This window comes from Leucoraja erinacea, chromosome 17 (assembly GCF_028641065.1).
Source record: "Leucoraja erinacea ecotype New England chromosome 17, Leri_hhj_1, whole genome shotgun sequence".
Classification (NCBI taxonomy): Eukaryota; Metazoa; Chordata; class Chondrichthyes; order Rajiformes; family Rajidae; genus Leucoraja; species Leucoraja erinaceus.
In genome coordinates, this window is record NC_073393.1 from 36,323,833 (window position 1) to 36,338,034 (window position 14,202).

The following is a 14,202-nucleotide window of genomic DNA, read 5'->3' on the forward strand; positions in this document are numbered from 1 at the left end:
GAAATTATTTTTCTTAGTAGGAAATGTATGGGCAGAAATTCAGAAGCACATGCTACACCAGCCGGCGTGCTTTGTAACTTTGTCAGTGCCGTAGGTAGCTGCTATTTGTATACATTGGGTATACAAGCAAAGAATTTCACTGTGCCTAGTCACATGTGACAATAAAGTATACTTATTCCTACTTTGTTTCTATAAATTTTTTTAAATGTAACCAAGTAGATATGGAGGAAGGTTACACAAAAAAGCTGGAGAAACTCAGCGGGTGCAGCAGCATCTATGGAGCGAAGGAAATAGGCAACGTTTCGGCCCGAAACGTTGCCTATTTCCTTCGCTCCATAGATGCTGCTGCACCCGCTGAGTTTCTCCAGCTTTTTTGTGTAACCTTCGATTCTCCAGCATCTGCAGTTCCTTCTTAAACACTAGATATGGAGGAATCCTAGTTTCTTCCTGAATGGATTTAAAAAAAAAAATCAGAAGCGTTCTTGAAATAACATAACAAAACGACGCCCAAACTTGAAATTGAAGTTATACTATAAATAAAGCAATAATTGTTATCAATAAATATGTTCTGTTGTACTATCTCTTTCAGTATAGAACATGGGCAAATTAGTAGATCAAGAAATTCAGTTTCTCGTTGGATTATTTAATCCATTTTTAAAGGCAGGATTAGAAAAATGTAAGAAGGATCAATCTTATGTGTTCAAATTATTGGAAATTTAATGGCAGCAAAGTAGTTATACATTAAACTCATCATAAAAATTTTAGTTCAGCCTAGTTTTACCTCAATTTGTGTAAGTTTTCATTTAAATTGACTGTTCACCCTGTGAAAATCAAACCAACTGGAAGACACTTTGGAAAACATTACGTTGACATTGTTTAAGGGTGATACAGAGCATTTCATACACATTTTAAATATCCCTTTTTTAGGAGAAAATGGTCAGAAACAAATTAGCCAAACATTTTCAGTATGTGAAACCACATTGATTTAAGGGGTTGTCCCACTGCGGTGACCTAATTGCCGAGTTTAGAAGAGTTTGAAAAAGTGTCATGTTGAAGACCTCCTTCGACTATGTTGAAGACTAGCTTCGACTATGTTGAAGACTAGCTTCGACTATGTTGAAGACTAGCTTCGACTAGCTTTGGGATAATTGGACACCAAATAGTGGAGAGTGAAGACGACCTCCTTAGATCTCCTTCGACCTCCCTTCGACTATGTTGAAGACTATCTACAACTACCTTTGACTACCCTCGATTACCTATGAATGACATGCCGACCTACTACGACCGACTTCGACTAAACCTACGAGTAAAGAAAATATCAATTTTTTTCCATGGTGACCTTTTTTTACTCGCAGGCATTTTTCAGCATGTTGAAAGACGCCAGGACCCAGATGAGGCCTCAAGTACGCGGGGATGAAGGAGAGTTACAAAGACCTCCTGGAACCTCCTATCGACCATGCTGCAAGTATGAGTCGAGGGCGAACTCTTCTAAACTCGCCAATTAGGTCGCCGCAGTGGGACAGCCCCTTTACAGTATGAATTACATTTGTAAAGGATAAAGCATTGAGATTTAACATTTGGAAAGATGAAATAACTTCATACAAAATTCTAAATTGTTTGTTTATACTTATTAAAGTGTTCAGTATCATGATTTTAATCTAGTGTTTAAATTTCCTTAATCCTCTGAAGAAAATGTACAAAGGGAAACAGGCATTTTAAATGCAGTTATTTATAATTTTACAAGCAATATTTTACAAGTAATTTTAAGTAATTAATTTTAGTAAAATTAAAATGCTCATTTGTCTTAATTTGCTAATAGATTCTCATATATTTGTGAATTCCCTACTTTCATGCTCTCTAACTATTGTCTGTCACTAGCATGCTGCTTCCATCTTGACTAAAGGGACAAAATAAGTATTTCTGCAAGGTGCAGTTTAACATCCAATTTTATTTTTTCTCAGTTGGATCATGTAAGTAAGTAAGTTAAGTAAGTAAGTAAGTTTATGGGCCAAGTATTCACATACAAGGAATTTGCCTTGTTGCTCCGCTCACAAGTAACAACATGACATACAGTGACAGTTACAAATGATTCAGAAAACACTAAACATTAATAATAATAAAACATTAATGATAAAATAGCATTGATCAAGCATGTGAACCAACAAAATACAAGATCAAAGGGAGGCTACAGATTTTTGAGTATAGCAACTACTTCGACAATAGACAATAGGTGCAGGAGTAGACCATTCGGCCCTTCGAGCCAGCACTACCATTCAATGTGATCATGGCTGAACATCCACACTCAGTACCCCGTTCCTGCCTTCTCCCCATATCCCTTGACTCTGCTATTTTTAAGTGCCCTATCTAGCTACTTGTGGATAAAAACAGTTTTTATGTCTGGCTGTGGCAGGTTTGACAGTCCGGAGTCGCCTTCCAGAGGGAAGTGATTCAAAGAGTTTGTCGCCAGGATGAGATGATCTTGCCCGCTCGCTTCCTGGCCCTTGCAGTGTACAGTTCATCAATGGAGGGAAGGTTGCAGCCAATAACCTTCTCTGCTGATCGGATGATTTGCTGCAGCCTTCAAGTGTCGTGCTTGGTGGCTGAGCCAAACCAAACCATGATGGAGAAGGTGAGAGGCTCTACGATGGCCGTGTAGAATTGGACCATCATAGCCTGTGGCAGATTGTGTGTCCTCAGCTGCCGTAGCAAGTGCATCTTCTGTTGTGCCTTTTTGACTGTTGTTCATCAAACAACTTGAATAAGAACTTCTGAAATTCATTGCATGATTTCTGAAGCTGAGATCTCTAGTTCAGGATTTCTTGTTAAAATTTTACTCCTTGTCTGCTTGAACTACTGGGCCATCTGGAATTCCCCATGCTTCATTAGGAATCAAGCCGCACCCCTGTGAAGAAATAAAAATAATTGAAAAACATACAATATACAAATCCTTTAAAGATGGCTCATTTTGCATAATGCTTAATTACATCCATGAGTCCTCAATGAATGAAACAGTTCATGCCAACATGGAGAAATGTGACAATTAATATCCACATTAGAAAAGTACCAGACAATGACCATGTTCAACAATGAGAACTCTCCATGTTTAAATTTCAACGGTATTACAATCGCTGAATCTCCCTCCAGCCATATAAGTTTCATGAATGGAAGAACAAGTCAGAGGCTGTATATCTGCAGAAAGTGCCTCAACTTCTTATGTTCCAAAGACTTTTCACTATCTATTAAGTATGTCAGGAGTGGGATGGAGCGAAGTTCCAGCAACACCCAAGAGGCTCAACACATTCCAGGACTAAATTATCAACTTGATTAGCTCCCGTCAATCATCCCAAACATACATCCCCTTCACCACCAACACACTGTGTATTTTGCACCATCACAGTGCAGTTTGTACCATCTGCAAAATGCAGCACAGTTACTCCCTCGGCTACATTGATAATACCTATGAAACCTGCAATCTCCACCATCAAGCGTGAGAAGGGCAGCAAGCCAATGGGAATACTGGATACATGCAGATTCCTTTCCAAGTCACTCATTATCCTGATTTGAAATTCCACCAATGGCCCTTTATTGTTGCAGTGTCTGAACAGAACAGTGGGAGAACCGTGTCCAGAGGATTGAATGGATAACTGGAACTTTCTCAAGGATAATTAGGAATGCACAATAAACACTCAGTGAGGTCCAATATTTGAAAAAATGAATAAATTGATGAGCATCCTTTGTATTATCAAATGTAATTAAAGCAGAACTAATGAAAACATTTTAAAAGTTTTTTTTAATGGGAGAGATGAATTTCCTAATTTCTTCTTCCATGCAATGTAATTCAATATTTTATTGAAAACATGCTGATTCCTCAGCATGCTAAGCCCTTTATTTCAAGTACATCCTTAGTATATTCAAATTCATCCAAGGAATATACGTGATATTTATATTTCCCTCTTTTTTAAACATAGTATGTGTATTAAATGCTCGTCTATGTATGTTGCCCTCGTCATTCTACAATTTCACTAATTCCTCCAGAATTGGCATTACTTGACAATTTCCATCAAGTTCATGCTTTTAATGAAGTTCATTTAGTTCATTTTTCTATGAAAATTGCTCATGGTAGAAATGTCACTAATTCTTGGGCACCCAAATACTAATGTCTTACCAAACCAAATAATTCCTCTAAAGAATTTGCATTAGGAAGATAATGTAAATCACACCAATCATTTTTCTCATGGGTTAATACCTCTTTTGTGGAACTTTATCAAATATCTTGTGGAAACTTAATTATGAAGAGGGAGAAATATGGTGTTGTTTGTCAGCACTAGCTGTGTACATGTACAGACCTCATCACTGCATGCTTCACTCCATTGGCTTCAAAGAAAACAAGTGTAAGGAGATAAGACCAATCAATAACCATTCCTCTTACAGTGTTTAATGCCCATGACCAACCCCAGACAAATGTCTTCCAATAGGTCATTGAATTGTATGTGTCCACCCAAAGAATTAGTCGGCAAAACTATCACAAACAGTTTTGGCAAACTCAATAAGGTCTAATGGTTTGTTTCCACACAGATACCTGGATATTCTAAGGAGATGCCCATCAAATGAAAAATTAAAGCATGAACAGATGATAGAGATGATTATGAGGAAATTACCACTTAGAATTTGCAGCCCCATTTTGATTATGAGGAAATGATTATGTTCAACTTAGCAATCCATACCAATGACAGCCCCTATTTTGCAAGAGTTCTATTTTTTCACGCAGAACTGGTGATCTGGAACTCTTGCCAAGCATTGAGGCCATCCATGGCTAATTTAAGAGGGAGTTAGATTTGTGGCTAAGGGGATCAATGGAGAGAAGCAGGTACGGGATACTGATTCTGATCAGCATGACATGAATGGCGGTGCATCTCGAAGGGCCGAATGGCCTACTCCTGCAAATTTCAGTTTCTACTTTCTTCTCCATTAAATTCAGAAACTTTCATTTCAAAACACTAAATAAATGGAAGGGCTTAGAAATGAAAGACATTAAAAAATCATAAAGAGAAAAAAACTAGCTCAAAAGCTGACTTGGTGGTGTTTATTTCCATAAACAGTCTAAATAGACTAGGAATGGAGAGGATGTTTCCAGTAGTGGGAGAGTTTAGAACCAGAGGGCAAAGCCTCAGAATAAAAGGACGTACTGTTAGAATGGAGATGAGAAATGTCTTCAACCAGAGGGTGGTGATTCTGTGGAATTCATTGCCACAGAGACTTGTGGAGGCTATGCCATTAGATATTTTTAAAGCGGAGATTAATAGGTTCTTGCTTAGTAAGGGTGTCAAAGGTTACAGGGTGAAGGCAGGAGACTGGGGTTGAGGGGGAAAATAGATCAGCACGGATTGAATGGCTGAGCAGACTCAATGAGCCGAAGAGCCTAATTCTGCTCCTATGTCTTATAATCTTATGAACCTTCTCAGGTGGGGAATATCAGGTAAGGTTTCCAAAGCAGCAACATGATAACTCTCATAAATATTTCATTAAAATCCAACCAAACACCACAAGTAAAATAATATAAATATAAACAACACAAATAATGTTACATATAACATTATATAAAATTATCAAAAGTACAATATAAAGTTTTGCAAACTTTGACACTGGAATGTTAGAATGAAGAGAAAGTTGGCAGGATTAATGGACCCTGGATGACGAGGGATATTGAGGTTCTTGTCAGGAAAGAGAAGGGAGCACATGTCCGGCTTTGGCAAGAGGGATAAAGTGAACCCTTTGAGCTAAACAAGGGATGTGGGAGAAGGAAATTAGGTCAAAAAGGGGACAGGAGATATCCAGGGCACATAGGTAAGGAAAATCTTAAAAGGTTCTGGAAGCATATTAAGAGCAAAGGAGCAACTATGGAGGGAGTAGGTTCCCATAACATGGGAGAGGGACTGGGCAAGAGCTCACGCAATGGGTGGATACAGGTGAGGAGGGGTTAATTGGCAGACAACATACGTGGAGGATAAAAATGCAATAGAGGCTAATTGGTGATTAGTGGAGAACAAAAGGTTGCAGATTCAGGTTATATAAAAAAAAAATTAAAAAAAAGAAAGAGGGTGATAAGTGATTTAGGAGTAAGGTGGGAAGAACGGTGTGTATGTGAGGGACAGGGTAGACGAGAGAAAGAAGGGAAGAGTAGTGCAAATTACCTGATATTGGAGAATTCAATGGTGATATTGTTGGATTATAAACTACACAACAGAATATGATGTTTAAGAGGGAACTGCAGATGCTGGAGAATCGAAGGTTACACAAAAAAGCTGGAGAAACTCAGCGGGTGCAGCAGCATCTATGGAGCGAAGGAGATAGGCAACGTTTCGGGCCGAAACCCTTCTTCAGTCTGAAGAAGGGTTTCGGCCCGAAACGTTGCCTATCTCCTTCGCCCATAGATGCTGCTGCACCCGCTGAGTTTCTCCAGCTTTTTTGTGTAACCAACAGAATATGATATTCTGTTCCGCTAGTTTGTGGTAGGCCTCACCTGGGCCATGGAGGAGACTTAGCACAGACAGGTTGACGTGGGAATGGGAAGGAGGATTAAAATGACTAAATGGTTAAAATGATTAAATAGCAACTTGGAGATCCAGATGGCCACAGTAGACCGAGTGCAGATGTTCAGCATGTTGGTCGCCCAGCCTGGAGACTATGTCAATAGCACCGAATGCAATGGATAAGTTTAGAGGAGGTGCAAGTGAATCTCTGCCCCACCTATAGACAGGCTATTTATGTCCATGAAATAGATGTGTGGAAGGAAGTGTTGAGACAAGTGTTACACTCCTATGATTGCAGGGGAAAGTGCCGGTAGTGGATGTAGGAAGTGAGGGGGAAGTGGAGGGATGTTGGCCGGAAATGTTGAAGAATGACGTGTTCAGTATCTAACGATGTTCCTTTTGTCAGTAGAGAGGAATGAATGATAATCTAGGAAATTATAGGCCTGTGAGTCTCACATCAGTGGTAGGGAAGTTATTAAAGAGGATTCTTTGGGATAGAATTTACTTGCATTTGGAAGAGAATGGGCTAATTAGGGACAGTCAACATGGATTTATCTACAGTAGGTCACTTTTCTTACGAACTTGAGTTAGTTTTTTGAGGACGTTATGAAGGTGATCGAGAGGGTAGGGCCGTAGATGTGTACATGGATTTTAATAAGGCATTTGATAAATCCTCTCATGTAGGCTAATCCAGAAGGTTAAAATGTAGGGGATCTATGGTAATTTGATTAGTTGGGTTCAGAACGATTGATAAAACTGTTATTTTGGTTGGAGGTATGTGATCAGTGCATAGGGATCTGTGTTGGAACCTCTGTTGCTTGTGATATATATAAATGACTTGGATGTAAATGTAGATGGATTGGTTAGTGAATTTGTAAACAACAAAATCGGTGAATTGTGGACATTGAGGAAGGCTTTCAAAGTATACAGCGGATATAGAAATAGATGAAGTAGTGGCAGGTGGAGTTTAGTCTGATATTGAAGGTACTATTTCAGGGTTTTTTTTTGATAATTCTTGATCAACCATGAACAAGATCTCCCCAAAATCTACATTATTGCAATTTGAGAGGTCAAATGTGAGGGGAAGATATGAAATTAATAGCAGCACAAGGAAATGCAGATAGCGGAATCTTGAGCAAAACACAAAGTGCTGGAGGAAAGTGGGTCAGGCAAAATGTGTGGAGGTACTTGATAGTGGACACTTCAGGTCAAGACCCTTTAAACTGATTGGAGTGAGGGGGGGGACTGGAACAGAGAGGTTGGGGCAGGCCAAGCCCTTGCAAATGATAGAGGTGAGGGGGTGGGGTTGATTGGCAGATGAGTGAAGTAAGTGACACAGTGGGGTGGGGAGGGAAGAAGAGGGGGTGCAGATGAAGCTGGGGAGGGGCAGTGGAAGGTATGAGTGGGTAGGAAAGAGTGAACCCCTTCACAGCAATGAACACGTTTGGAGGAGGTGCATGTGAATCTCTGTCTCACCAATAGAAGGGTTATTGAGGTCCATGAAATAGACCTGAAAAAGGCGATCTAGTTTTTCACAAATGGTTTCAGTTCAGGGAACTAGGCACAAGCACTTTAAATTAAAATCTTACTTTCTAGAAAGCTCTTCATAAGACCAGCCCAATATACCTCCATCAGTCACTATTCTAACCCTCTCCTCTGCCACTAATTGGGACCCTGAAACACACTATCCAGCAACCTACCATGACCCTCATGGTCACAATTCCGCTCCTCAGTGACTAACACCTTGGCCTTGATAAGCAATTACGTTTTTCAGTCGTGGCCCTTTGACTTGCAAAATGCCATGCATTTTATCACACTTTTCTATATTTGTATTGCATCTTCCAGCTAATCAACGTGAATACACTGAATTGTTTTGAATTGTGGAGATCTTCTTCATGGTTGATCAAGAATTACAAAAAAAAATTGAAATAGTACCTTCAATGTCAAACAGAATGAAGTAATTTCATCAGCCTGTGTTGCATTGAAGCCCAATGCTGGCATTGATATGAGTGTTCAACCTACCACACTGTTATAAAAGTGTTTGTAATTCAATTTCCTTCAGGGAAACTCATTTTTGTTTCCTCATTACTTTCCTTCTTTTCTGTGCCCAGATTCAATGACCTAAATAGAAAATGAGTACTTGACTAAATTGAATATGAGCATAAATGCAGACATCCATTTTAAGGCATGATTCCAATTAAATAGCCTGCATACTTTGCCTCATGCTCATTAACAGTGAGATTTCAGTTTGTATAGTGAATGTTTTATTCATGCTCTCCATCTCTTTTTAGCAACCATAATGATGTATAAACAAAAACTGCAGTGACGAGCTACACATGTCAGAACTCTTATTGTGGTTACCCATACAAACATTTATTAGTATTCCGTAACACTTGATTCTCATCCCATCTTCAGACCACCAAAATTGATGGTGTATATACAAAACATTCTACATTTTGTTGATCCATGTCTATTGACAAACATCTGAAAGATGATTGGGGTCTGCACAAGTCTCATTACCTAAGGTTCCAGGTAACACATTGTAAAATGTAGCATTACTAACTGCTGCCCTCAAACGCTGCCATGCCATGTCATTGATGACAGCATGAAAGAGCAGTGTGAGACAGTTGGTATTGCATAATTGAAGTCTTGCTCCTGGAAAAAACACGGCAAAACGACATTGTTTCTATGGCAGCATTCCAAGAGGGCATGTTGCTAAGCCTACGGCAGTACATGATATTGCCTAACACATGGATTAAAACTCTGCTCACGGGTGTGCATATTTTTTGTTAAGTCAAGACAAAGTCCAGAGGGGGTTGTGGAACTCCAGTGAAATCACATTAAAGAGCAAGCCTGAAACATTGAAGATTTTGATGCAATGTAATTTTATTGTTAATAATTCCCACCACTATTTACAATGCAATTCTTCAACTACAATGCTCTTCTGACTTGCTGAAATGAGGAATAAAGCACCCACTATGCATTTTTCAAAACGATGAGAGAAAAAAAAATCAGTGATGAGTCACCTAAATTTATTTTCCATACTTTGTAAAAAAATGGCTCATGAGATTGTTCTGTAATGGTATTATCTCCTGGTTATCCACATATTATTTGCATACCCTATCCATTAATGGGAGCCATGAATGGAAGCTGAAACATGGACAGGAATAGAGAGGAAGGAAAAAGAAAATAGGAATGAAGGGAACTCCCACTGTCTTTCTTTTGTTTGGACTGCAAACCAGGTGATTCACATTGGATTAACTAAATGGTTGGTGTGATCTGCTGCCTGTGTCAGTTAAAAAAAATGCAGTGCATGCCTCAGGCAGGTAATTTAACACTTCCTTATGCATAGATAGATATGCCATTTATTGTCACTATACATGTACAGTGAACTGAATTGGGTCATTCCTAAATATAAACCCTGGGGAATTATACTGAGTTCAGGCTGACATGGTCTGCATTGAATCCAATCATTATGAGATTGAAATCTAAACAAGGTATAAAACAAAGGTAGCTATCTCCACTAGATATAATTTCCCATCCCTACAAGCAACATTGGGAAGAGAAGCAAGTGCAATGTGATCCTCACCAATAATCTGAAATTATAATCACCCAACTTCCACCAAAAATCACAGTTTCCAATTGAATGTCTATCATGTCAATAAGTGAAAACAAAAACATAAACAATTATGAAATGTTTAGATATTAAAATATTTTGGGCAAGTTCTAGGGATGCTATTATAAACATTCAACTTATACTAATTATATCTAAAAAATACAAAGTCATTAGATTCTGAGATGAAGAAAACAATATTATTCTCAATCTGCATATTGAAACTCAGACACTTTGATTAAACTTAACCTTGGAAAAGTTACCTTGGGTTTAAAAAATATAATGTATCAAGAAAGTTGATGAACCGTTTTAATATTATTGCTCCATTATGATTTCCGCAAGAGAGAAAGTGAATTTCCAGTATTTGCAATCATTTGAAATTGAATTAAATCTCACAGGATATTATGTAGAGAAGTATTTTACATTGCGAGAACATATAAGGAATATTCTGCTGCAAAAAAACCTAATTGCCTATCTTGCCATATTTGAAATAAGAATATTGCATCCACATAAGATTAGACATTAATCTAATTCAGTGACCTGAGTGCCCATATGAAGGTCCAGCAGAGACTGCACTTCCTGAGGGTGCTCAGGGAGAACAACATCACTCAGAGACTGCTGCTGTCCTTTTATCGGTGCTCCATTGAGAGCATACTAACATACTGTGTATGCGTGTGGTACACCAGCTGCACAGCGGCTCAGAGGAAAGCGCTCCAGAGGGCCATTAACAACGCCCAGAGGATCGTCGGCTGCCCTCTCATTACCTTGGAGGACTTACACAGTTCCCGCTGCACCAAAAAATCCCAGAGTATCATAAAGGACATTTCCCACCACGGACACTTCCTGTTTGAACTGTTGCCGTCAGGCAGACGGTACAGATCTACAAGGACAAGGACGAACAGACTAAAAAACAGTTTTTACCCCACTGCTATAAAAGCATTAAATGTAGCTGCCAAGGAACGCAGGGGCGAGACATACTAAGGGACTGTGGTACACTGTGAAATCGACAGAAGGATGGAGGGCTGGGTGTTTATGCGTGATATTTTTGTGATATTTATTTTAGTTGTTTATCTTTTAATATTTTACCTTGTATGTATCGTTAGCTTATAGAAATGTTTGAATGGTGCACTGACTGGCTGACATTTTTAAATTTTGTTGTACATGGTTCATGTTACAATGACAATAAAGAAACTATTCTATTCTATTCTATTCTATTCTATTCTATTCTATTTTCTTACAACCTTGCGTTTTCCTTTGACAGAGTTCCAATGGACATCCACATTAACAGTTTACAAACTAGAGGTGTTTTTCACTTCAAAGGGAAATAATTAAAAAAAACTAACAACATTCATCTTTGTGCTTCTTCTCTTTATTTGCTCTTTTCCTCGATTTATTTCCATTCTTTGGTCTGGACATTTCTGCCATAGATTTGCTGCTGCAAAAACTTTACGCCAATCCTGAGAAATCAAGCAATACCAACAAGTGTTAAGGGCCTGTCCCACTTGGGTGGCCTAATCCGCAAGTTCTGGCGAGTTTTGCCCTCGATTCATACTCGCAGCATGGTCAACACGAGGTCATAGGAGGTCTTCGTAACTCACCTTCATGCTCGAGAGTGGTCTCCACGTACTCAAGGTCTCAGCTAGGTCGCCATGGAATCAAAATGTTTAAAAAAATGCCCGCAAGTAAAAACAGGTCGCCATGGAAAAAAAATCGACACTTTTTTTACTCGTAGGTTTAGTCGTAGTAGGTCGGTATGTTAGTCGTAGGTAATCGAGGGTAGTCGAAGGTAGTCGTAGATAATCTTCATCAGAGTCGAAGGGCGGTCGAAGGAGATCGAAGGAGGTCGTCTTCACACTCCATTATTCAGTGTCCAATTTTACCGAAGTTAGTCATAGCTAGTCGTAGCTGGTCTTCAACATAATCGAAGGAGGTCGCAGGAGGTCTTCTACATAGTCGAAGGAGGTCTTCAACACGTCATTTTTTCAAACACTTCTAAACTCTTCTAAACTCGCCAACTATGTCGCCCAAGTGGGATAGCCCCTTTATACATTTTTCTTGTAGGAAAATATGGAACAAACTACATTTTGACAGGGGTTATGGGGAGAAGGCAGGAAAATGGGGTTAAGAGAGAGAGATAGATCAGCCATGATTGAATGGTGGAGCAGATATGATGGGCTGAATGGCTCCTATAACACAAAACTCTGGATATGGGAACTGAAAGTTGTAGTTGGAAGGGGGGTAAGCTTCATGGGATTGGAGCTTCATTGGATTGGAGGTTCATCAAGAGTAGGGATCAAGACCAACGGAGGATCGGTGCTTTGTTAGTTGGGAGGAGTGAGGTGAGGTTGAAGGTATTAGAGCATCCATCTGAAGGTGAGGAAACAATAAAAAAACGTGGTGGGGTGCCAGTGAAAGTAGCCCAATGTTGGCTATTTGTGGACAACGTGGCTTAATTTCCCTGAACGTTATATGGTTGGAACGTTATTGCATCTGACAGTGTAAATGCACGGGACAATCTGGCACAACTCGTATTGTGAGGTACTTGGTTAAATATCCAGTGGCATAATATTTCATGGAAATAGTTATTATTGTTTCACAATAATCAAAGTACATCTTAGTCATACAGTACTGAGATAAACAACGCTATGTGATCAAATTTCTCGATAATTGTTTTCAATTTATGGAGATTCACTGAGGCAATATCAATGAATCATCAGATGAAAAAATCCACATGTAATTCCTTTCAAAGGCCACAGGCAGACACTATTAATTTTTATAAGGGGAAAATTATGGTGTGACTCATTTTGCAGATTCTTCAGGCAATGTTTATACTAGTAATCAGATGCTAAGTGGACCCTGGCATATTCCTAAAACAAATGTTAATTGTTGATTTGGACTTGAGTAAATGAGTTCCAATTTAGCACAGGAACATTCCAAAGTACTTCCAGATTCACTGTCATATTCAAAGCACATCAACCAATTCCGACCAGTGCAACTTAACCGACCTCATTGGAATATGTTGGTTTCATCCTACTAATCCACTGTGCATTTAAGAAAGTGGATGAAAATGAGCAGTCCTGAGGAAGGAGGTACAACATAGACATGAGAAGACACCAAAGTGCTCGAGCAACTCAGCAGGTCAGGTAACATCTCTGGAGAATATGGTTAGATGACATTTCGGGTTGGGACCTTTATTCAGGTCAGAGGCCTCCACGCTGCCGGCTCCAATTGTGTCATGTGGACTGACTCTCCTGGATCCTACTGCTACCCTCTTTAAACAAGGAACCTCAATACTGACAACACTGGGTCCTGCTTGCCTTCCCCCTGTGCCAACCATGCAAATATCTCGTCCAACACCCCCCCTTCCCCCCACACCCACCCCTCACATCCCTTTCCCCTCCAAGCCTCCATAATCCCACCACAGTACCTCCCCGAAGCCTCCCTTCAACCCTCTGCCCCCTGCCCAGCCCTATATCCCTATCGGGTTTTCATCATTCCCCCACACCTCTTTATTTCTGATGCAGAACTGTCGGTCCTCAGCCGAGGCCTTATTGTTGTACCCCACGCAAACACCTCAAAAGGTTCCGAGCCCATCATGATATTGTGCTCTTCATCTTTGCCTCCTCTTTGGTAAAGAATGCTCACCACCCAGTGACGACCTCATCTCCCATCTCTAACACAGTATCTGAAGAAGGTCTTAACCTGAGACGTCACCTATCCATGTTCTCCACAGATGTGGCCTGACTTGCCGAATTACTCCAGCTTTGTGTCTTCTTTTGTAAAACCAGCATCTGCACTTCCTTGTTTATACTACAGTTACCTAGTATGTATGTAACCTCCAGCTTTATATGGCTCAAAATTCACCTTAGGTCGCTGGTTAAATTAACAAAATTGAGGCAGTTACACATTGCAAAATTCATTTTCAAAATTCCGGTCCATTAAAGTCAGAGGGTTTTAAAAGCAGACAGTTGCTATAATATTGGGCATTGAATATAAGTAACCTAGTATGAAGCCTGTAATGACTAAGGTACACTGTACGTAGCATTTAAAAATACGATT

The 14,202-nt window shown here is 39.6% G+C and overlaps 1 long non-coding RNA gene across 1 annotated transcript in view; it reads right to left on the minus strand.

The window, feature by feature from the left end:
* Positions 1-388: 388 nt before the first annotated feature.
* Positions 389-14,202, minus strand: part of LOC129705408 (uncharacterized) — a 130,674-nt gene continuing 116,860 nt past the window's right edge. The window contains exon 4 of the long non-coding RNA XR_008724907.1: positions 389-2,902. This is a non-coding gene — a long non-coding RNA (uncharacterized LOC129705408). The remainder of the gene's footprint in view (positions 2,903-14,202) is intronic.